Here is a 20,357-nt window from a genome sequence, read left to right as displayed (position 1 = left end):
GGAAAAAGTGTGAAAAAAATAAATTGCAAAACTTATACTGTTAGAAAACTGTTCATCCAGTAGTTGATAAAGATTAGCATTGCATGGTAAAAGGCTTCATCTGAGAGATAATTTAAGGTTTGTGCAAATCAAAGTGCATGTCCCAGTCCATTAGCCAGGACAGCGGTCTGTGGCTGCTGGACAAGATCAAGAGAAAAACCTCTTACCTGATGGCACCCACGGTGCTTCTTTTGATTAGCGGCAAGTCGCACATGTAATGTTGCTCCAGAATAGATTATCTAAAGAACAGTCAAAGATAAAGTCAGTTTGGTCCTAGAAACTCGCTCCATCACAGATCACTGTCATGGGGAATAGACTAGTAAACATGCAAATTGAACAACAAAGATAAAAGGTCAAAAACTTTTTGAAACATAGACGTAGTCAGCAGGATTTGAACTTGCGCGGGGAGACCCCAATGGATTTCTAGTCCATCTCCTCAACCACTCGGCCACGACTACTCGGACATCAAGCTGTTATGAGTTTCAAACATGTTTTCTAATAGCACCATGATCAAGCTCAGTGATCAACCCTCTGGAAGACATCTCAGAAAATGAAAAGAAAATACAAGGTCTCAGTAAAATGCAAAAATCTGATTTAACGTCATCATCAATGGGAACCATTCACAGTTTAAAGCTTTTCCCTCTTCATAATGTGGATTTGGAGTCAGTCAGCTCCAAAAACATCTTTAAAAATAATCCAAAAATGCTGAGAAGACTGAACATAATCATTTCCAAGTAAAAAAGACTTGATGTTCAATTGATCAGGCTTTGGAGCGTCTATTAACCATCTCAAGTTTCCAAAAATGTCCAGCAGTTAACTGAAATTACCATATCAATCTTCAGCTGTTTTTCACTTTGAACAGCTCCATACCTATAATACAAGTCAACGGTAAGGTTCGAAAGACCCTATAAAGGGTCCTGATTGACTTTTGTGTGCTACAAAAAAAGCCACAAAACACATTCAAAAGACGCCGAAAAGAATTTTTAGAAAAACACCATCAAAAATGTTTATAAGGCACTTTAGGAAATTCTGGAAAACACAAGAAAAGATGGCTTAGAGAAAAATCAAAAACACTTCCTGACGCCATTTTGGCTTCCAATCCTTGTCAGATTCACCCACTTGGAAAGAGTGTTATGTGAATATTGACTCAAGTCACAGAGTATGAGATTGCTTGGTATGACATAGACAATTTTAATTTTTGCTAATCCTACTTGATTGACAGCTTTGACCATGGTATTCCATGAATCCTTGAACTCTTTTTTTGTCTTTTATTATGTGGATTTTAAATTGCTTGTTTCATCATAAACATTGGGCATCGTCGATCTGAGTGCAGATGGAAAAATTGAAATGTGTGCCCAGGTTCCAATGAGATTTGAATTCAGATAACAAGATTCAAAGTCCAGAGTGCTAACCATTACACCATGGAACCATCCATTACACAGTCATTGCTGCGGCTTGTTGTGCTGAATAAAGCATATGAAATCGTGAACGATGGCGAAAACAGGCTCCAAAGCTGCAGTGCAAATCTGCAATCATACACAATGGTAAATTGATATCTTATAACCTTTCATTCCACAAATTTACCAACATTTCCACGATATCACAGCTAGGACAGTTTGAAATGTTGATGAAAAGTGGCTAGTAAAAAGATTGCTGTATCTGTTACTTGGAAAAAGTGTGAAAAAAAATAAATTGCAAAACTTATACTGTTAGAAAACTGTTCATCCAGTAGTTGATAAAGATTAGCATTGCATGGTAAAAGGCTTCATCTGAGAGATAATTTAAGGTTTGTGCAAATCAAAGTGCATGTCCCAGTCCATTAGCCAGGACAGCGGTCTGTGGCTGCTGGACAAGATCAAGAGAAAAACCTCTTACCTGATGGCACCCACGGTGCTTCTTTTGATTAGTGGCAAGTCGCACATGTAATGTTGCTCCAGAATAGATTATCTAAAGAACAGTCAAAGATAAAGTCAGTTTGGTCCTAGAAACTCGCTCCATCACAGATCACTGTCATGGGGAATAGACTAGTAAACATGCAAATTGAACAACAAAGATAAAACGTCAAAAACTTTTTGAAACATAGACGTAGTCAGCAGGATTTGACCCTGCGCGGGGAGACCCCAATGAATTACTAGTCCATCGCCTTAACCACTCGGCCACGACTACTCGGACGTCAAGCTGTTATGAGTTTCACACATGTTTTCTAATAGCACCATGATCAAGCTCAGTGATCAACCCTCTGGAAGACATCTCAGAAAATGAAAAGAAAATACAAGGTCTCAGTAAAATGCAAAAATCTGATTTAACGTCATCATCAATGGGAACCATTCACAGTTGAAAGCTTTTCCCTCTTCATAATGTGGATTTGGAGTCAGTCAGCTCCAAAAACATATTTAAAAATAATCCAAAAATGCTGAGAAGACTGAACATAATCATTTCCAAGTAAAAAAGACTTGATGTTCATTTGATCAGGCTTTGGAGCGTCTATTAACCATCTCAAGTTTCCAAAAATGTCCAGCAGTTAACTGAAATTACCATATCAATCTTCAGCTGTTTTTCACTTTGAACAGCTCCATACCTATAATACAAGTCAACGGTAAGGTTCGAAAGACCCTATAAAGGGTCCTGATTGACTTTTGTGTGCTACAAAAAAAGCCACAAAACACATTCAAAAGACGCCGAAAAGAATTTTTAGAAAAACACCATCAAAAATGTTTATAAGGCACTTTAGGAAATTCTGGAAAACACAAGAAAAGATGGCTTAGAGAAAAATCAAAAACACTTCCTGACGCCATTTTGGCTTCCAATCCTTGTCAGATTCACCCACTTGGAAAGAGTGTTATGTGAATATTGACTCAAGTCACAGAGTATGAGATTGCTTGGTATGACATAGACAATTTTAATTTTTGCTAATCCTACTTGATTGACAGCTTTGACCATGGTATTCCATGAATCCTTGAACTCTTTTTTTTTCTTTTATTATGTGGATTTTAAATTGCTTGTTTCATCATAAACATTGGGCATCGTCGATCTGAGTGCAGATGGAAAAATTGAAATGTGTGCCCAGGTTCCAATGAGATTTGAATTCAGATAACAAGATTCAAAGTCCAGAGTGCTAACCATTACACCATGGAACCATCCATTACACAGTCATTGCTGCGGCTTGTTGTGCTGAATAAAGCATATGAAATCGTGAACGATGGCGAAAACAGGCTCCAAAGCTGCAGTGCAAATCTGCAATCATACACAATGGTAAATTGATATCTTATAACCTTTCATTCCACAAATTTACCAACATTTCCACGATATCACAGCTAGGACAGTTTGAAATGTTGATGAAAAGTGGCTAGTAAAAAGATTGCTGTATCTGTTACTTGGAAAAAGTGTGAAAAAAATAAATTGCAAAACTTATACTGTTAGAAAACTGTTCATCCAGTAGTTGATAAAGATTAGCATTGCATGGTAAAAGGCTTCATCTAAGAGATAATTTAAGGTTTGTGCAAATCAAAGTGCATGTCCCAGTCCATTAGCCAGGACAGCGGTCTGTGGCTGCTGGACAAGATCAAGAGAAAAACCTCTTACCTGATGGCACCCACAGTGCTTCTTTTGATTAGTGGCAAGTCGCACATGTAATGTTGCTCCAGAATAGATTATCTAAAGAACAGTCAAAGATAAAGTCAGTTTGGTCCTAGAAACTCGCTCCATCACAGATCACTGTCATGGGGAATAGACTAGTAAACATGCAAATTGAACAACAAAGATAAAACGTCAAAAACTTTTTGAAACATAGACGTAGTCAGCAGGATTTGACCCTGCGCGGGGAGACCCCAATGAATTACTAGTCCATCGCCTTAACCACTCGGCCACGACTACTCGGACGTCAAGCTGTTATGAGTTTCACACATGTTTTCTAATAGCACCATGATCAAGCTCAGTGATCAACCCTCTGGAAGACATCTCAGAAAATGAAAAGAAAATACAAGGTCTCAGTAAAATGCAAAAATCTGATTTAAAGTCATCATCAATGGGAACCATTCACAGTTTAAAGCTTTTCCCTCTTCATAATGTGGATTTGGAGTCAGTCAGCTCCAAAAACATCTTTAAAAATAATCCAAAAATGCTGAGAAGACTGAACATAATCATTTCCAAGTAAAAAAGACTTGATGTTCATTTGATCAGGCTTTGGAGCGTCTATTAACCATCTCAAGTTTCCAAAAATGTCCAGCGGTTAACTGAAATTACCATATCAATCTACAGCTGTTTTTCACTTTGAACAGCTCCATACCTATAATACAAGTCAACGGTAAGGTTCGAAAGACCCTATAAAGGGTCCTGATTGACTTTTGTGTGCTACAAAAAAAGCCACAAAACACATTCAAAAGACGCCGAAAAGAATTTTTAGAAAAACATCACCAAAAATGTTTGTAAGGCACTTTAGGAAATTCTGGAAAACACAAGAAAAGATGGCTTAGAGAAAAATCAAAAACACTTCCTGAAGCCATTTTGGCTTCAAATCCTTGTCAGATTCACCCACTTGGAAAGAATGGTATGTGAATATTGACTCAAGTCACAGAGTATGAGATTGCGTGGTATGACATAGACAATTTTAATTTTTGCTATTCCTACTTGATTGACAGCTTTGACCATGGTATTCCATGAATCCTTGAACTCTTTTTTTGTCTTTTATTATGTGGATTTTAAATTGCTTGTTTCATCATAAACATTGGGCATCGTCGATCTGAGTGCAGATGGAAAAATCGAAATGTGTGCCCAGGTTCCACTGAGATTTGAATTCAGATAACAGGATTCAAAGTCCAGAGTGCTAACCATTACACCATGGAACCAACCATTTCACAGTCATGGCTGCGGCTTGTTGTGCTGAATAAAGCATATGAAATCGTGAATGATGGCGAAAACAGGCTCCAAAGCTGCAGTGCAAATCTGCAATCATACACAATGGTAAATTGATATCTTATAACCTTTCATTCCTCAAATTTACCAACATTTCCACGATATCACAGCTAGCGCAGTTTGAAATGTTGATGAAAAGTGGCTAGTGAAAAGATTGCTGTATCTGTTACTTGGAAAAAGTGTGAAAAAAATAAATTGCAAAACTTATACTGTTAGAAAACTGTTCATCCAGTAGTCGATAAAGATTAGCATTGCATGGTAAAAGGCTTCATCTGAGAGATAATTTAAGGTTTGTGCAAATCAAAGTGCATGTCCCAGTCCATTAGCCAGGACAGCGGTCTGTGGCTGCTGGACAAGATCAAGAGAAAATCCTCTTACCTGATGGCACCCACGGTGCTTCTTTTGATTAGCGGCAAGTAGCACATGTAATTTTGCTACAGAATAGATTATCTAAAGAACAGTCAAAGATAAAGTCAGTTTGGTCCTGGAAACTCGCTCCATCACAGATCACTGTCACGGGGAATAGACTAGTAAACATGCAAATTGAACAAAGATAAAAGGTCAAAAAGATATTGAAACATAGACGTAATCGGCAGGATTTGAACCTGCGCGGGGAGACCCCAATGGATTTCAAGTCCATAGCCTTAACCACTCGGCCACGACTACTCGGACGTCAAGCTGTTATGAGTTTCACACACGTTTTCTAATAGCACCATGATCAAGCTCAGTGATCAACCCTCTGGAAGACATCTCAGAAAATGAAAAGAAAATACAAGGTCTCAGTAAAATGCAAAAATCTGATTTAAAGTCATCATCAATGGGAACCATTCACAGTTTAAAGCTTTTCCCTCTTCATAATGTGGATTTGGAGTCAGTCAGCTCCAAAAACATCCTTAAAAATAATCCGAAAATGCTGAGAAGACTGAAAATAATCATTTCCAAGTAAAAAAGACTTGGTGTTCATTTGATCAGTCTTTGGAGCGTCTATTAACCATGTCAAGTTTCCAAAAATGTCCAGCGGTTAACTGAAATTACCATATCAATCTTCAGATGTTTTTCACTTTGAACAGCTCCATACCTATACTACAAGTCAACGGTAAGGTTCGAAAGACCCTATAAAGGGTCCTGATTGACTTTTGTGTGCTACAAAAAAAGCCACAAAACACATTCAAAAGACGCCGAAAAGAATTTTTAGAAAAACACCACCAAAAATGTTTATAAGGCACTTTAGGAAATTCTGGAAAACACAAGAAAAGATGGCTTAGAGAAAAATCAAAAACACTTCCTGAAGCCATTTTGGCTTCAAATCCTTGTCAGATTCACCCACTTGGAAAGAGTGTTATGTGAATATTGACTCAAGTCACAGAGTATGAGATTGCTTGGTATGACACAGACAATGAGTGACATAGACAATGAGTGATAAAGACAATTTTAATTTTTGCTAATCCTACTTGATTGACAGCTTTGACCATGGTATTCCATGAATCCTTGAACTTTTTTTTGTCTTTTATTATGTGGATTTTAAATTGCTTGTTTCATCATAAACATTGGGCATCGTCGATCTGAGTGCAGATGGAAAAATCAAAATGAGTGCCCAGGTTCCACTGAGATTTGAACTCAGATCACTGGATTCAAAGTCCAGAGTGCTAACCATTACACCATGGAACCAACCATGACACAGTCATGGCTGCGGCTTGTTGTGCTGAATAAAGCATAAGAAATCGTGAACGATGGCGAAAACAGGCTCCAAAGCTGCAGTGCAAATCTGCAATCATACACAATGGTAAATTGATATTTTATAACCTTTCATTCCACAAATTTACCAACATTTCCACGATATCACAGCTAGGACAGTTTGAAATGTTGATGAAAAGTGGCTAGTAAAAAGATTGATGTATCTGTTACTTGGAAAAAGTGTGAAAAAAATAAATTGCAAAACGTATACTGTTAGAAAACTGTTCATCCAGTAGTCGATAAAGATTAGCATTGCATGGTAAAAGGCTTCAACTGAGAGATAATTTAAGGTTTGTGCAAATCAAAGTGCATGTCCCAGTCCATTAGCCAGGACAGAGGTCTGTGGCTGCTGGACAAGATCAAGAGAAAAACCTCTTACCTGATGGCACCCACGGTGCTTCTTTTGATTAGCGGCAAGTCGCACATGTAATGTTGCTCCAGAATAGATTATCTAAAGAACAGTCAAAGATAAAGTCAGTTTGGTCCAAGAAACTCGCTCCATCACAGATCACTGTCATGGGGAATAGACTAGTAAACATGCAAATTGAACAACAGAGATAAAAGGTCAAAAAGTTATTGAAACATAGACGTAGTCGGCAGGATTTGCACCTGCGCGGGGAGACCCCAATGAATTTCTTGCTTATCGCCTTAACCACTCGGACACGACTACTCGGACTTCAAGCTGTTATGAGTTTCACACACGTTTTCTAATAGCACCATGATCAAGCTCAGTGATCAACCCTCTGGAAGACATCTCAGAAAATGAAAAGAAAATACAAGGTCTCAGTAAAATGCAAAAATCTGATTTAAAGTCATCATCAATGGGAACCATTCACAGTTTAAAGCTTTTCCCTCTTCATAATGTGGATTTGGAGTCAGTCAGCTCTGAAATTAGAACTGAAATTACCATATCAATCTTCAGCTGTTTTTCACTTTGAACAGCTCCATACCTATACTACAAGTCAACGGTAAGGTTCGAAAGACCCTATAAAGGGTCCTGAATGACTTTTGTGTGCTACAAAAAAAGCCACAAAACACATTCAAAAGACGCCGAAAAGAATTTTTAGAAAAACACCACCAAAAATGTTTATAAGGCACTTTAGGAAATTCTGGAAAACACAAGAAAAGATGTCTTAGAGAAAAATCAAAAAAACTTCCTGAAGGCATTTTGGCTTCAAATCCTTGTCAGATTCACCCACTTGGAAAGAGTGTTATGTGAATATTGACTCAAGTCACAGAGTATGAGATTGCTTGGTATGACATAGACAATGAGTGACATAGAAAATGAGTGATATAGACAATTTTAATTTTTGCTAATCCTACTTGATTGACAGCTTTGACCTTGGTATTCCATGAATCCTTGAACTTTTTTTTGTCTTTTATTATGTGGATTTTAAATTGCTTGTTTCATCTTAAACATTGGGCATCGTCGATCTGAGTGCAGATGGAAAAATCGAAATGTGTGCCCAGGTTCCACTGAGATTTGAACTCAGATCACTGGATTCAAAGTCCAGCGTGCTTACCATTACACCATGGAACCAACCATGCCTCAGACATGGCTGCGGCTTGTTGTGCTGAATAAAGCATATGAAATCGTGAACGATGGCGAAAACAGGCTCCAAAGCTGAAGTGCAAATCTGCATTCATAGACAATGGTAAATTGATATCTTATAACCTTTCATTCCACAAATTTACCAACATTTCCACGATATCACAGCTAGCGCAGTTTGAAATGTTGATGAAAAGTGGCTAGTGAAAAGATTGCTGTATCTGTTACTTGGAAAAAGTGTGAAAAAAATAAATTGCAAAACTTATACTGTTAGAAAACTGTTCATCCAGTAGTCGATAAAGATTAGCATTGCATGGTAAAAGGCTTCATCTGAGAGATAATTTAAGGTTTGTGCAAATCAAAGTGCATGTCCCAGTCCATTAGCCAGGACAGCGGTCTGTGGCTGCTGGACAAGATCAAGAGAAAATCCTCTTACCTGATGGCACCCACTGTGCTTCTTTTGATTAGCGGCAAGTAGCACATGTAATGTTGCTACAGAATAGATTATCTAAAGAACAGTCAAAGATAAAGTCAGTTTGGTCCTGGAAATTCGCTCCATCACAGATCACTGTCATGGGGAATAGACTAGTAAACATGCAAATTGAACAAAGATCAAAGGTCAAAAAGATATTGAAACATAGACGTAATCGGCAGGATTTGAATCTGCGCGGGGAGACCCCAATGGATTTCAAGTCCATCGCCTTAACCACTCGGCCACGACTACTCGGACGACAAGCTGTTATGAGTTTCACACACGTTTTCTAATAGCACCATGATCAAGCTCAGTGATCAACCCTCTGGAAGACATCTCAGAAAATGAAAAGAAAATACAAGGTCTCAGTAAAATGCAAAAATCTGATTTAAAGTCATCATCAATGGGAACCATTCACAGTTTAAAGCTTTTCCCTCTTCATAATATGGATTTGGAGTCAGTCAGCTCCAAAAACATCCTTAAAAATAATCCGAAAATGCTGAGAAGACTGAAAATAATCATTTCCAAGTAAAAAAGACTTGGTGTTCATTTGATCAGTCTTTGGAGCATCTATTAACCATGTCAAGTTTCCAAAAATGTCCAGCGGTTAACTGAAATTACCATATCAATCTTCAGATGTTTTTCACTTTGAACAGCTCCATACCTATACTACAAGTCAACGGTAAGGTTCGAAAGACCCTATAAAGGGTCCTGATTGACTTTTGTGTGCTACAAAAAAAGCCACAAAACACATTCAAAAGACGCCGAAAAGAATTTTTAGAAAAACACCACCAAAAATGTTTATAAGGCACTTTAGGAAATTCTGGAAAACACAAGAAAAGATGGCTTAGAGAAAAATCAAAAACACTTCCTGAAGCCATTTTGGCTTCAAATCCTTGTCAGATTCACCCACTTGGAAAGAGTGTTATGTGAATATTGACTCAAGTCACAGAGTATGAGATTGCTTGGTATGACATAGACAATGAGTGACATAGACAATGAGTGATAAAGACAATTTTAATTTTTGCTAATCCTACTTGATTGACAGCTTTGACGATAGTATTCCATGAATCCTTGAACTCTTTTTTTGTCTTTTATTATGTGGATTTTAAATTGCTTGTTTCATCATAAACATTGGGCATCGTCGATCTGAGTGCAGATGGAAAAATCAAAATGAGTGCCCAGGTTCCACTGAGATTTGAACTAAGATCACTGGATTCAAAGTCCAGAGTGCTAACCATTACACCATGGAACCAACCATGACACAGTCATGGCTGCGGCTTGTTGTGCTGAATAAAGCATATGAAATCGTGAACGATGGCGAAAACAGGCTCCAAAGCTGCAGTGCAAATCTGCAATCATACACAATGGTAAATTGATATTTTATAACCTTTCATTCCACAAATTTACCAACATTTCCACGATATCACAGCTAGGACAGTTAGAAATGTTGATGAAAAGTGGCTAGTAAAAAGATTGCTGTATCTGTTACTTGGAAAAAGTGTGAAAAAAATAAATTGCAAAACGTATACTGTTAGAAAACTGTTCATCCAGTAGTCGATAAAGATTAGCATTGCATGGTAAAAGGCTTCATCTGAGAGATAATTTAAGGTTTGTGCAAATCAAAGTGCATGTCCCAGTCCATTAGCCAGGACAGAGGTCTGTGGCTGCTGGACAAGATCAAGAGAAAAACCTCTTACCTGATGGCACCCACAGTGCTTCTTTTGATTAGCGGCAAGTCGCACATGTAATGTTGCTCCAGAATAGATTATCTAAAGAACAGTCAAAGATAAAGTCAGTTTGGTCCAAGAAACTCGCTCCATCACAGATCACAGTCATGGGGAATAGACTAGTAAACATGCAAATTGAACAACAGAGATAAAAGGTCAAAAAGTTATTGAAACATAGACGTAGTCGGCAGGATTTGCACCTGCGCGGGGAGACCCCAATGGATTTCTTGCTTATCGCCTTAACCACTCGGACACGACTACTCGGACTTCAAGCTGTTATGGGTTTCACACACGTTTTCTAATAGCACCATGATCAAGCTCAGTGATCAACCCTCTGGAAGACATCTCAGAAAATGAAAAGAAAATACAAGGTCTCAGTAAAATGCAAAAATCTGATTTAAAGTAATCATCAATGGGAACCATTCACAGTTTAAAGCTTTTCCCTCTTCATAATGTGGATTTGGAGTCAGTCAGCTCTGAAATTAGAACTGAAATTACCATATCAATCTTCAGCTGTTTTTCACTTTGAACAGCTCCATACCTATACTACAAGTCAATGGTAAGGTTCGAAAGACCCTATAAAGGGTCCTGATTGACTTTTGTGTGCTACAAAAAAAGCCACAAAACACATTCAAAAGATGCCGAAAAGAATTTTTAGAAAAACACCACCAAAAATGTTTATAAGGCACTTTAGGAAATTCTGAAAAACACAAGAAAAGATGGCTTAGAGAAACATCAAAAACACTTGCTGAAGCCATTTTGGCTTCAAATCCTTGTCAGATTCACCCACTTGGAAAGAGTGTTATGTGAATATTGACTCAAGTCACAGAGTATGAGATTGCTTGGTATGACATAGACAATGAGTGACATAGAAAATGAGTGATATAGACAATTTTAATTTTTGCTAATCCTACTTGATTGACAGCTTTGAATCCTTGAACTTTTTTTTGTCTTTATTATGTGGATTTTAAATTGCTTGTTTCATCTTAAACATTGGGCATCGTCGATCTGAGTGCAGATGGAAAAATCGAAATGTGTGCCCAGGTTCCACTGAGATTTGAACTCAGATTACTGGATTCAAAGTCCAGCGTGCTTACCATTACACCATGGAACCAACCATGCCTCAGACATGGCTGCGGCTTGTTGTGCTGAATAAAGCATATGAAATCGTGAACGATGGCGAAAACAGGCTCCAAAGCTGCAGTGCAAATCTGCATTCATACACAATGGTAAATTGATATCTTATAACCTTTCATTCCACAAATTTACCAACATTTCCACGATATCACAGCTAGCGCAGTTTGAAATGTTGATGAAAAGTGGCTAGTGAAAAGATTGCTGTATCTGTTACTTGGAAAAAGTGTGAAAAAAATAAATTGCAAAACTTATACTGTTAGAAAACTGTTCATCCAGTAGTCGATAAAGATTAGCATTGCATGGTAAAAGGCTTCATCTGAGAGATAATTTAAGGTTTGTGCAAATCAAAGTGCATGTCCCAGTCCATTAGCCAGGACAGCGGTCTGTGGCTGCTGGACAAGATCAAGAGTAAATCCTCTTACCTGATGGCACCCACGGTGCTTCTTTTGATTAGCGGCAAGTAGCACATGTAATGTTGCTACAGAATAGATTATCTAAAGAACAGTCAAAGATAAAGTCAGTTTGGTCCTGGAAACTCGCTCCATCACAGATCACTGTCATGGGGAATAGACTAGTAAACATGCAAATTGAACAAAGATAAAAGGTCAAAAAGATATTGAAACATAGACGTAATCGGCAGGATTTGAACCTGCGCGGGGAGACCCCAATGGATTTCAAGTCCATAGCCTTAACCACTCGGCCACGACTACTCGGACGTCAAGCTGTTATGAGTTTCACACACGTTTTCTAATAGCACCATGATCAAGCTCAGTGATCAACCCTCTGGAAGACATCTCAGAAAATGAAAAGAAAATACAAGGTCTCAGTAAAATGCAAAAATCTGATTTAAAGTCATCATCAATGGGAACCATTCACAGTTTAAAGCTTTTCCCTCTTCATAATGTGGATTTGGAGTCAGTCAGCTCCAAAAACATCCTTAAAAATAATCCGAAAATGCTGAGAAGACTGAAAATAATCATTTCCAAGTAAAAAAGACTTGGTGTTCATTTGATCAGTCTTTGGAGCGTCTATTAACCATGTCAAGTTTCCAAAAATGTCCAGCGGTTAACTGAAATTACCATATCAATCTTCAGATGTTTTTCACTTTGAACAGCTCCATACCTATACTACAAGTCAACGGTAAGGTTCGAAAGACCCTATAAAGGGTCCTGATTGACTTTTGTGTGCTACAAAAAAAGCCACAAAACACATTCAAAAGACGCCGAAAAGAATTTTTAGAAAAACACCACCAAAAATGTTTATAAGGCACTTTAGGAAATTCTGGAAAACACAAGAAAAGATGGCTTAGAGAAAAATCAAAAACACTTCCTGAAGCCATTTTGGCTTCAAATCCTTGTCAGATTCACCCACTTGGAAAGAGTGTTATGTGAATATTGACTCAAGTCACAGAGTATGAGATTGCTTGGTATGACATAGACAATGAGTGACATAGACAATGAGTGATAAAGACAATTTTAATTTTTGCTAATCCTACTTGATTGACAGCTTTGACCATGGTATTCCATGAATCCTTGAACTCTTTTTTTGTCTTTTATTATGTGGATTTTAAATTGCTTGTTTCATCATAAACATTGGGCATCGTCGATCTGAGTGCAGATGGAAAAATCAAAATGAGTCCTGAGCCAAGGTTCCACTGAGATTTGAACTCAGATCACTGGATTCAAAGTCCAGAGTGCTAACCATTACACCATGGAACCAACCATGACACAGTCATGGCTGCGGCTTGTTGTGCTGAATAAAGCATATGAAATCGTGAACGATGGCGAAAACAGGCTCCAAAGCTGCAGTGCAAATCTGCAATCATACACAATGGTAAATTGATATTTTATAACCTTTCATTCCACAAATTTACCAACATTTCCACGATATCACAGCTAGGACAGTTTGAAATGTTGATGAAAAGTGGCTAGTAAAAAGATTGCTGTATCTGTTACTTGGAAAAAGTGTGAAAAAAATAAATTGCAAAACGTATACTGTTAGAAAACTGTTCATCCAGTAGTCGATAAAGATTAGCATTGCATGGTAAAAGGCTTCATCTGAGAGATAATTTAAGGTTTGTGCAAATCAAAGTGCATGTCCCAGTCCATTAGCCAGGACAGAGGTCTGTGGCTGCTGGACAAGATCAAGAGAAAAACCTCTTACCTGATGGCACCCACGGTGCTTCTTTTGATTAGCGGCAAGTCGCACATATAATGTTGCTCCAGAATAGATTATCTAAAGAACAGTCAAAGATAAAGTCAGTTTGGTCCAAGAAACTCGCTCCATCACAGATCACTGTCATGGGGAATAGACTAGTAAACATGCAAATTGAACAACAGAGATAAAAGGTCAAAAAGTTATTGAAACATAGACGTAGTCGGCAGGATTTGCACCTGCGCGGGGAGACCCCAATGAATTTCTTGCTTATCGCCTTAACCACTCGGACACGACTACTCGGACTTCAAGCTGTTATGAGTTTCACACACGTTTTCTAATAGCACCATGATCAAGCTCAGTGATCAACCCTCTGGAAGACATCTCAGAAAATGAAAAGAAAATACAAGGTCTCAGTAAAATGCAAAAATCTGATTTAAAGTCATCATCAATGGGAACCATTCACAGTTTAAAGCTTTTCCCTCTTCATAATATGGATTTGGAGTCAGTCAGCTCCAAAAACATCCTTAAAAATAATCCGAAAATGCTGAGAAGACTGAAAATAATCATTTCCAAGTAAAAAAGACTTGGTGTTCATTTGATCAGTCTTTGGAGCGTCTATTAACCATGTCAAGTTTCCAAAAATGTCCAGCGGTTAACTGAAATTACCATATCAATCTTCAGATGTTTTTCACTTTGAACAGCTCCATACCTATACTACAAGTCAACGGTAAGGTTCGAAAGACCCTATAAAGGGTCCTGATTGACTTTTGTGTGCTACAAAAAAAGCCACAAAACACATTCAAAAGACGCCGAAAAGAATTTTTAGAAAAACACCACCAAAAATGTTTATAAGGCACTTTAGGAAATTCTGGAAAACACAAGAAAAGATGGCTTAGAGAAAAATCAAAAACACTTCCTGAAGCCATTTTGGCTTCAAATCCTTGTCAGATTCACCCACTTGGAAAGAGTGTTATGTGAATATTGACTCAAGTCACAGAGTATGAGATTGCTTGGTATGACATAGACAATGAGTGACATAGACAATGAGTGATAAAGACAATTTTAATTTTTGCTAATCCTACTTGATTGACAGCTTTGACGATAGTATTCCATGAATCCTTGAACTCTTTTTTTGTCTTTTATTATGTGGATTTTAAATTGCTTGTTTCATCATAAACATTGGGCATCGTCGATCTGAGTGCAGATGGAAAAATCAAAATGAGTGCCCAGGTTCCACTGAGATTTGAACTCAGATCACTGGATTCAAAGTCCAGAGTGCTAACCATTACACCATGGAACCAACCATGACACAGTCATGGCTGCGGCTTGTTGTGCTGAATAAAGCATATGAAATCGTGAACGATGGCGAAAACAGGCTCCAAAGCTGCAGTGCAAATCTGCAATCATACACAATGGTAAATTGATATTTTATAACCTTTCATTCCACAAATTTACCAACATTTCCACGATATCACAGCTAGGACAGTTAGAAATGTTGATGAAAAGTGGCTAGTAAAAAGATTGCTGTATCTGTTACTTGGAAAAAGTGTGAAAAAAATAAATTGCAAAACGTATACTGTTAGAAAACTGTTCATCCAGTAGTCGATAAAGATTAGCATTGCATGGTAAAAGGCTTCATCTGAGAGATAATTTAAGGTTTGTGCAAATCAAAGTGCATGTCCCAGTCCATTAGCCAGGACAGAGGTCTGTGGCTGCTGGACAAGATCAAGAGAAAAACCTCTTACCTGATGGCACCCACGGTGCTTCTTTTGATTAGCGGCAAGTCGCACATGTAATGTTGCTCCAGAATAGATTATCTAAAGAACAGTCAAAGATAAAGTCAGTTTGGTCCAAGAAACTCGCTCCATCACAGATCACAGTCATGGGGAATAGACTAGTAAACATGCAAATTGAACAACAGAGATAAAAGGTCAAAAAGTTATTGAAACATAGACGTAGTCGGCAGGATTTGCACCTGCGCGGGGAGACCCCAATGGATTTCTTGCTTATCGCCTTAACCACTCGGACACGACTACTCGGACTTCAAGCTGTTATGGGTTTCACACACGTTTTCTAATAGCACCATGATCAAGCTCAGTGATCAACCCTCTGGAAGACATCTCAGAAAATGAAAAGAAAATACAAGGTCTCAGTAAAATGCAAAAATCTGATTTAAAGTAATCATCAATGGGAACCATTCACAGTTTAAAGCTTTTCCCTCTTCATAATGTGGATTTGGAGTCAGTCAGCTCTGAAATTAGAACTGAAATTACCATATCAATCTTCAGCTGTTTTTCACTTTGAACAGCTCCATACCTATACTACAAGTCAATGGTAAGGTTCGAAAGACCCTATAAAGGGTCCTGATTGACTTTTGTGTGCTACAAAAAAAGCCACAAAACACATTCAAAAGATGCCGAAAAGAATTTTTAGAAAAACACCACCAAAAATGTTTATAAGGCACTTTAGGAAATTCTGAAAAACACAAGAAAAGATTGCTTAGAGAAACATCAAAAACACTTGCTGAAGCCATTTTGGCTTCAAATCCTTGTCAGATTCACCCACTTGGAAAGAGTGTTATGTGAATATTGACTCAAGTCACAGAGTATGAGATTGCTTGGTATGACATAGACAATGAGTGACATAGAAAATGAGTGATATAGACAATTTTAATTTTTGCTAATCCTACTTGATTGACAGCTTTGAATCCTTGAACTTTTTTTTGTCTTTATTATGTGGATTTTAAATTGCTTGTTTCATCTTAAACATTGGGCATCGTCGATCTGAGTGCAGATGGAAAAATCGAAATGTGTGCCCAGGTTCCACTGAGATTTGAACTCAGATTACTGGATTCAAAGTCCAGCGTGCTTACCATTACACCATGGAACCAACCATGCCTTAGACATGGCTGCGGCTTGTTGTGCTGAATAAAGCATATGAAATCGTGAACGATGGCGAAAACAGGCTCCAAAGCTGCAGTGCAAATCTGCATTCATACACAATGGTAAATTGATATCTTATAACCTTTCATTCCACAAATTTACCAACATTTCCACGATATCACAGCTAGCGCAGTTTGAAATGTTGATGAAAAGTGGCTAGTGAAAAGATTGCTGTATCTGTTACTTGGAAAAAGTGTGAAAAAAATAAATTGCAAAACTTATACTGTTAGAAAACTGTTCATCCAGTAGTCGATAAAGATTAGCATTGCATGGTAAAAGGCTTCATCTGAGAGATAATTTAAGGTTTGTGCAAATCAAAGTGCATGTCCCAGTCCATTAGCCAGGACAGCGGTCTGTGGCTGCTGGACAAGATCAAGAGTAAATCCTCTTACCTGATGGCACCCACGGTGCTTCTTTTGATTAGCGGCAAGTAGCACATGTAATGTTGCTACAGAATAGATTATCTAAAGAACAGTCAAAGATAAAGTCAGTTTGGTCCTGGAAACTCGCTCCATCACAGATCACTGTCATGGGGAATAGACTAGTAAACATGCAAATTGAACAAAGATAAAAGGTCAAAAAGATATTGAAACATAGACGTAATCGGCAGGATTTGAACCTGCGCGGAGAGACCCCAATGGATTTCAAGTCCATAGCCTTAACCACTCGGCCACGACTACTCGGACGTCAAGCTGTTATGAGTTTCACACACGTTTTCTAATAGCACCATGATCAAGCTCAGTGATCAACCCTCTGGAAGACATCTCAGAAAATGAAAAGAAAATACAAGGTCTCAGTAAAATGCAAAAATCTGATTTAAAGTCATCATCAATGGGAACCATTCACAGTTTAAAGCTTTTCCCTCTTCATAATGTGGATTTGGAGTCAGTCAGCTCCAAAAACATCCTTAAAAATAATCCGAAAATGCTGAGAAGACTGAAAATAATCATTTCCAAGTAAAAAAGACTTGGTGTTCATTTGATCAGTCTTTGGAGCGTCTATTAACCATGTCAAGTTTCCAAAAATGTCCAGCGGTTAACTGAAATTACCATATCAATCTTCAGATGTTTTTCACTTTGAACAGCTCCATACCTATACTACAAGTCAACGGTAAGGTTCGAAAGACCCTATAAAGGGTCCTGATTGACTTTTGTGTGCTACAAAAAAAGCCACAAAACACATTCAAAAGACGCCGAAAAGAATTTTTAGAAAAACACCACCAAAAATGTTTATAAGGCACTTTAGGAAATTCTGGAAAACACAAGAAAAGATGGCTTAGAGAAAAATCAAAAACACTTCCTGAAGCCATTTTGGCTTCAAATCCTTGTCAGATTCACCCACTTGGAAAGAGTGTTATGTGAATATTGACTCAAGTCACAGAGTATGAGATTGCTTGGTATGACATAGACAATGAGTGACATAGACAATGAGTGATAAAGACAATTTTAATTTTTGCTAATCCTACTTGATTGACAGCTTTGACCATGGTATTCCATGAATCCTTGAACTCTTTTTTTGTCTTTTATTATGTGGATTTTAAATTGCTTGTTTCATCATAAACATTGGGCATCGTCGATCTGAGTGCAGATGGAAAAATCAAAATGAGTCCTGAGCCCAGGTTCCACTGAGATTTGAACTCAGATCACTGGATTCAAAGTCCAGAGTGCTAACCATTACACCATGGAACCAACCATGACACAGTCATGGCTGCGGCTTGTTGTGCTGAATAAAGCATATGAAATCGTGAACGATGGCGAAAACAGGCTCCAAAGCTGCAGTGCAAATCTGCAATCATACACAATGGTAAATTGATATTTTATAACCTTTCATTCCACAAATTTACCAACATTTCCACGATATCACAGCTAGGACAGTTTGAAATGTTGATGAAAAGTGGCTAGTAAAAAGATTGCTGTATCTGTTACTTGGAAAAAGTGTGAAAAAAATAAATTGCAAAACGTATACTGTTAGAAAACTGTTCATCCAGTAGTCGATAAAGATTAGCATTGCATGGTAAAAGGCTTCATCTGAGAGATAATTTAAGGTTTGTGCAAATCAAAGTGCATGTCCCAGTCCATTAGCCAGGACAGAGGTCTGTGGCTGCTGGACAAGATCAAGAGAAAAACCTCTTACCTGATGGCACCCACGGTGCTTCTTTTGATTAGCGGCAAGTCGCACATATAATGTTGCTCCAGAATAGATTATCTAAAGAACAGTCAAAGATAAAGTCAGTTTGGTCCAAGAAACTCGCTCCATCACAGATCACTGTCATGGGGAATAGACTAGTAAACATGCAAATTGAACAACAGAGATAAAAGGTCAAAAAGTTATTGAAACATAGACGTAGTCGGCAGGATTTGCACCTGCGCGGGGAGACCCCAATGAATTTCTTGCTTATCGCCTTAACCACTCGGACACGACTACTCGGACTTCAAGCTGTTATGAGTTTCACACACGTTTTCTAATAGCACCATGATCAAGCTCAGTGATCAACCCTCTGGAAGACATCTCAGAAAATGAAAAGAAAATACAAGGTCTCAGTAAAATGCAAAAATCTGATTTAAAGTCATCATCAATGGGAACCATTCACAGTTTAAAGCTTTTCCCTCTTCATAATGTGGATTTGGAGTCAGTCAGCTCTGAAATTAGAACTGAAATTACCATATCAATCTTCAGCTGTTTTTCACTTTGAACAGCTCCATACCTATACTACAAGTCAACGGTAAGGTTCGAAAGACCCTATAAAGGGTCCTGAATGACTTTTGTGTGCTACAAAAAAAGCCACAAAACACATTCAAAAGACGCCGAAAAGAATTTTTAGAAAAACACCACCAAAAATGTTTATAAGGCACTTTAGGAAATTCTGGAAAACACAAGAAAAATCAAAAACACTTCCTGAAGCCATTTTGGCTTCAAATCCTTGTCAGATTCACCCACTTGGAAAGAGTGTTATGTGAATATTGACTCAAGTCACAGAGTATGAGATTGCTTGGTATGACATAGACAATGAGTGACATAGAAAATGAATGATATAGACAATTTTAATTTATGCTAATCCTACTTGATTGACAGCTTTGACCTTGGTATTCCATGAATCCTTGAACTTTTTTTTGTCTTTTATTATGTGGATTTTAAATTGCTTGTTTCATCTTAAACATTGGGCATCGTCGATCTGAGTGCAGATGGAAATACCGAAATGTGTGCCCAGGTTCCACTGAGATTTGAACTCAGATCACTGGATTCAAAGTCCAGCGTGCTAACCATTACACCATGGAACCAACCATGCCTCAGACATGGCTGCGGCTTGTTGTGCTGAATAAAGCATATGAAATCGTGAACGATGGCGAAAAAAGGCTCCAAAGCTGCAGTGCAAATCTGCATTCATAGACAATGGTAAATTGATATCTTATAACCTTTCATTCCACAAATTTACCAACATTTCCACGATATCACAGCTAGCGCAGTTTGAAATGTTGATGAAAAGTGGCTAGTGAAAAGATTGCTGTATCTGTTACTTGGAAAAAGTGTGAAAAAAATAAATTGCAAAACTTATACTGTTAGAAAACTGTTCATTCAGTAGTCGATAAAGATTAGCATTGCATGGTAAAAGGCTTCATCTGAGAGATAATTTAAGGTTTGTGCAAATCAAAGTGCATGTCCCAGTCCATTAGCCAGGACAGCGGTCT

At 38.0% G+C, this 20,357-nt stretch overlaps 13 non-coding genes across 13 annotated transcripts; all 13 read right to left on the bottom strand.

Annotated features, from left to right (window-relative positions):
- Positions 1-5,534: 5,534 nt before the first annotated feature.
- TRNAS-UGA (transfer RNA serine (anticodon UGA)) lies at positions 5,535-5,616 on the bottom strand. Its single transcript has one exon. It is a non-coding gene; the product is annotated as a tRNA-Ser (tRNA).
- A 930-nt stretch (positions 5,617-6,546) lies between these two features.
- On the bottom strand, positions 6,547-6,618 carry TRNAQ-UUG (transfer RNA glutamine (anticodon UUG)). Its single transcript has one exon. It is a non-coding gene; the product is annotated as a tRNA-Gln (tRNA).
- Positions 6,619-8,152: 1,534 nt separating this feature from the next.
- Positions 8,153-8,224, bottom strand: TRNAQ-UUG (transfer RNA glutamine (anticodon UUG)). Its single transcript has one exon. It is a non-coding gene; the product is annotated as a tRNA-Gln (tRNA).
- Positions 8,225-8,875: 651 nt separating this feature from the next.
- On the bottom strand, positions 8,876-8,957 carry TRNAS-UGA (transfer RNA serine (anticodon UGA)). The gene has a single exon. It is a non-coding gene; the product is annotated as a tRNA-Ser (tRNA).
- Positions 8,958-9,888: 931 nt separating this feature from the next.
- TRNAQ-UUG (transfer RNA glutamine (anticodon UUG)) lies at positions 9,889-9,960 on the bottom strand. The gene has a single exon. It is a non-coding gene; the product is annotated as a tRNA-Gln (tRNA).
- Positions 9,961-11,477: 1,517 nt separating this feature from the next.
- Positions 11,478-11,549, bottom strand: TRNAQ-UUG (transfer RNA glutamine (anticodon UUG)). Its single transcript has one exon. It is a non-coding gene; the product is annotated as a tRNA-Gln (tRNA).
- Positions 11,550-12,200: 651 nt separating this feature from the next.
- Positions 12,201-12,282, bottom strand: TRNAS-UGA (transfer RNA serine (anticodon UGA)). The gene has a single exon. It is a non-coding gene; the product is annotated as a tRNA-Ser (tRNA).
- Positions 12,283-13,218: 936 nt separating this feature from the next.
- TRNAQ-UUG (transfer RNA glutamine (anticodon UUG)) lies at positions 13,219-13,290 on the bottom strand. The gene has a single exon. It is a non-coding gene; the product is annotated as a tRNA-Gln (tRNA).
- A 1,667-nt stretch (positions 13,291-14,957) lies between these two features.
- On the bottom strand, positions 14,958-15,029 carry TRNAQ-UUG (transfer RNA glutamine (anticodon UUG)). The gene has a single exon. It is a non-coding gene; the product is annotated as a tRNA-Gln (tRNA).
- A 1,517-nt stretch (positions 15,030-16,546) lies between these two features.
- Positions 16,547-16,618, bottom strand: TRNAQ-UUG (transfer RNA glutamine (anticodon UUG)). The gene has a single exon. It is a non-coding gene; the product is annotated as a tRNA-Gln (tRNA).
- Positions 16,619-17,269: 651 nt separating this feature from the next.
- TRNAS-UGA (transfer RNA serine (anticodon UGA)) lies at positions 17,270-17,351 on the bottom strand. The gene has a single exon. It is a non-coding gene; the product is annotated as a tRNA-Ser (tRNA).
- A 936-nt stretch (positions 17,352-18,287) lies between these two features.
- On the bottom strand, positions 18,288-18,359 carry TRNAQ-UUG (transfer RNA glutamine (anticodon UUG)). Its single transcript has one exon. It is a non-coding gene; the product is annotated as a tRNA-Gln (tRNA).
- A 1,518-nt stretch (positions 18,360-19,877) lies between these two features.
- TRNAQ-UUG (transfer RNA glutamine (anticodon UUG)) lies at positions 19,878-19,949 on the bottom strand. Its single transcript has one exon. It is a non-coding gene; the product is annotated as a tRNA-Gln (tRNA).
- Positions 19,950-20,357: the final 408 nt, after the last annotated feature.

The sequence above is a fragment of the Dendrobates tinctorius genome, unplaced genomic scaffold (genome assembly GCF_039654945.1).
Source record: "Dendrobates tinctorius isolate UK_male_01 unplaced genomic scaffold, ASM3965494v1 ptg000462l, whole genome shotgun sequence".
NCBI lineage: Eukaryota > Metazoa > Chordata > Amphibia > Anura > Dendrobatidae > Dendrobates > Dendrobates tinctorius.
This window is presented reverse-complemented; position numbering and strand designations above follow the sequence as displayed.